Genomic DNA, 3,972 nt, shown 5'->3' on the forward strand with positions numbered 1-3,972 from the left:
GCAGAGAAAATTAGTAAGCTTAAAATAAGAATGAAGAAGTAATGAGAGAAAGATAATAAGAAAATCTATAGAACTACAGAAGTATAAATTGCAATATTTATGATGTAATTCAGAGAACATTCATATAGACATTTTAAATGGGTTAAGAAAATTGATACAGCTTTTTCAGAACTGAGGATAAACAGAAACAGAGATCAAGTGAATAGAAAGTAAGCTTAGCAGATTTTTTTAAAGTATTAAAAGTATGAGTAAAACCCTTTTCAAAACCAAGTAACTTAGAATTAAATTGTTATACTTTAAAATGCTGACACTGATTTTTTTAAAGCAAATTTCAAATTCTAGAAAGAGACCAAAAGATATGAATAATAACAGGAATGAAATGATATCAAATGCGTCATTTGGTCACAGGATGCAAAAATAGATCACCATAGTCAAATTTTAGTTAAAAAGTAAACCAAAATCAACATGGTAAAGATAGCAGAATTAGCTGGCCTGGTGCGGAGACTCCCATAGCAGGTTCCCAGCCTGCTGAGGAGGTGCTTTTCGTGACCACACTGATGTCACTGCAGATGACAGTTGTAATGCTATAAATCAAGGTATGGATGAGGAACTGGAAAGAGGTGAAAAGGTATTTTTGCTTAGGAAAGAAGTTGTTCTGTATGTCAGGGAATAGAAGGTTAGCCTAGCCTGTGTAAGAAATACGGAGAAAAGAGGTTTATAGATACTTCCATATCTGAGATGGGCTTTACTGCAATTACTGTCAGTGCAGCTATGTTGGGTTGTGGCCCATTTGTGAATTTATGACCTTCCATTCCTCCATGCAAGCTATTGACTAGGTTATAAACTCAGCAGCCAAGACCTACTATATGTCTGGGAGACTCCAGCCTATGCCCATAGTCTTCAGGAGGCCCAGTGGTGCATAGACAAGCATAGCTACCCAGCATTCACAGTGTTTTTGCCACATGGTACTGGCACTGCCCAGGCTTGAAGGTAGTCAGCCCCTGGAATTCAGAAGATGAAAAAAGACTCATCAAATCAGCCATTTGAGATAACAATCCAGTGGTGTTACTAGAGAATGAATTGATGTATGGAGTTCCCTTTGAATTTCCTGCAGAAGCTCAATCCAAAGATTTTGTGGTTCCTGATGGAAAAGCCAAAGTAGAAAGGCAAGGGACACATAAGGGTGGTTTCCCACTCAAGAACTGTGGACCACTGCTCAGAAGCTGCAAGGGTGCTATCTAAAGAGGGAATTAAATATGAGGTAATAAATATGCGTACCATCAGACCAATGGACATTGACACCATAGAAGCCAGTGTCCTGAAGAAAAGTCACATCATAACTGTGGAAGGAAGCTGACCACAATTTGGAGCCGGAGCTGGAATTTGTGCCAGAATCATGGAAAACCCTGCACTTCCTTTCCTGGATTCTCCTGCTGTTTGGGTCACCAGTACAGACATCCCTATGCCTTATGCAAAGGTTCCAGAGGACAATCCTGTACCTCAGCTCAAGGACATCATATTTACCATAAAGAAAATATTAAATATCTTGTTCAGACTTGAATATCAAGTCACTGAAATTTACTTAAAATACTTGCAAGGACTTCACCTGGATTGTATTGCAAAACCATACTATTCATACCCTTATCTCTAAGGCAACCACAAGTGCCTTTGTATTGGTGGGATGTTTATATATGTCTGAGTAGGAGAGGCTCCACTTCCTGACCCAGACTGCATGCTTTCATTGTCCGTTATGGTTGCCCAGTTCTTTGAGTAAATTAATGTAAAATTTTACCTCTTTTGCTAAAAACACAAGGTATGTCTGTGGCATAGTACTGATAAAAGTTAAATCCAAAAAAGATAACATATGTGTATAAATAAAATGTATAACCTACTAAAAAAGGTCAACAAAAATCATTAATTTATAGTCCTTTCTCCAAACATCTGGGAAAGAATTTCGAAAAGGATGAAGTCAGACTTTAAAAAATTGGACTTCCATGCATTTACTTAAACAATACATTTCAGCTAATAAAAAGAAATCCCAAAGTAAAATGAAAAATGAAGTAGAAAAATTATACATAAATTTAGTGAAATGATAATATTAAGTTTAAATTTGTGTTTTGTTTAGCAAAAAAAAAAAAAGCCTAACAATGAGGATGATATGAATGAGGAAGTTTACTAAAGCAGACACAAGAAGAAGTACTTGTAGTCATCTAAAGATTTTATGTCAGTTGTAAGATATTCATATATTATTATTATTAATCACTTCTAGGAAATTTAGGATGATTACAAAATGGCAGAAGCATAATGTGCACTTTTTCAAATATGAGAAGAAAAATAAGATCAAGAAAAGATGTTCCATCTCATCAGTGGTAGGAAAGGGAAAGTAGACTCCATTAAAATATTGTGGAGAAAAATTCCAAATAAAGTATTGCATCCAGTACCCTGTCTTTTTGCATTTGGTATTCCCCTTTTCCCATTTTTTGGTGTTTTTTTTTTTTTTTACTGTTGTTTTTAGGCAGAGAGAGACACCTTTTTCCAGAATGATGTTTGGGACTGGTGTATATTTTGATCACTCTGGGACTCATTAGGTCTTTCCTGTTGTAAACACCCTCTATTCAATAAGATTGAATGGCAGTTAAGTGCTGCCTTTCTGTACACCTATCAGAATAAACAAGCCAGCAGTGTTCCCCATGAATAGAAGTCTGGACTCTGAAGCAAAATACTACATAAAAAAAGAGGTTTAAAATACAAAAACACCTTTCAATTTAATTGAGAACACTAACCAGGTAACAGCAATTCTTCCAGAAAAAATACTCACTCTTTCTTGGTTTGAGCTACCTGGTCATGGAAGATAAGTAGAAAAACAAAGTAAACTAAGAATAATCTAGGTTTGATTCCCACACTTTAATTGTACCTATCCAAATATTTCACTGTCCCCTGACTCTAGACTCAAGGCAGGGCTGGGGAAAAATAAACCTTTGTGAGGGGCAGTAGTTTCTTGGACATGTTCAGCATTGTGCAAGTGATCCAGCCAAATTGCAGATAGGGAGTGTGTGACACGTTGGCACAATTTGTTTTCAAGTCATCCACTCCAGAATTCTGTTTGCTCCATGCTTTCTGCAAAATAAGGTCCAATGAATCCCTATTAGATTCTATGGTAGGCTCTGTGTCTTGAGCCACAATCAACATCCATGTCTGATGAATGCATTTGTATTTCCTGATAGTACACAGGGTTGTCCCTCCAATGTTTGGATTGTGTATTGAAATGGTGGTGGAAATGAAGGGTGTCTGCATATAGATGGATAGTAATGAATTCGTATGGACTGATTTTCATTCTCAATTTATGCATGATCAGTGTCATTTCCTGACTTTAGTCCCTCTGCTATCTTCTAAATTATGACATTAATCAAATTTCTTCCTTCCTTTATCTACTTACTGTGTTTAGAACTTCTTGTGTCTTGTTTTCCACTAAATGATATTCTAAATACTATCAACACTGCTATGTTTCACCCCTAAATTTAAAAGCCATATTAGTTAATAGGTTTCCAAATAGAAATCCTTGTAAAGCAGCTGTCCTGGTAATACTATTGATTCCTTTTTACCCTTTAGGTGAATCTTCCACACAATAAAATAATCAGGGGTTTCATATAGTTAAGCTGCCCTTCTCATTGTTCCAATTTTAAAGAGCTATTTCACAATAACAAATGTGGGCTCAGGCATCTCTCCTTGCAGAAAAAGTAACAAAGAAGCAGACTTGCTTGACTGTGATAGGATAGGTCATCCAATTCTTTGCATAAAGTACCTGTCCTCAGGGGCTACTTCTACCACTCACGTGTCTCCTCATAATTACATCAGAAGTACTAGGATAGTTTTCTTTTCAGTGGAATCCTCTTCTATTTGAATATTTCATTCTACATCCATCAATAATAGTAAGGATCTCCATTCTAGCAATATATTCACTTCTGAATCCTT

The 3,972-nt window shown here is 36.2% G+C and overlaps 1 pseudogene across 1 annotated transcript; it reads left to right on the forward strand.

Moving 5' to 3' along the window:
- The first annotated feature begins 557 nt into the window (after positions 1–557).
- LOC308651315 (pyruvate dehydrogenase E1 component subunit beta, mitochondrial-like) lies at positions 558–1,651 on the forward strand (annotated as a pseudogene). Its single transcript has one exon. The product of its transcript is annotated as a pyruvate dehydrogenase E1 component subunit beta, mitochondrial-like (transcript).
- Positions 1,652–3,972: the final 2,321 nt, after the last annotated feature.

The sequence above is a fragment of the Spermophilus citellus genome (genome assembly GCF_964194105.1).
Source record: "Spermophilus citellus genome assembly, chromosome: 6".
NCBI lineage: Eukaryota > Metazoa > Chordata > Mammalia > Rodentia > Sciuridae > Spermophilus > Spermophilus citellus.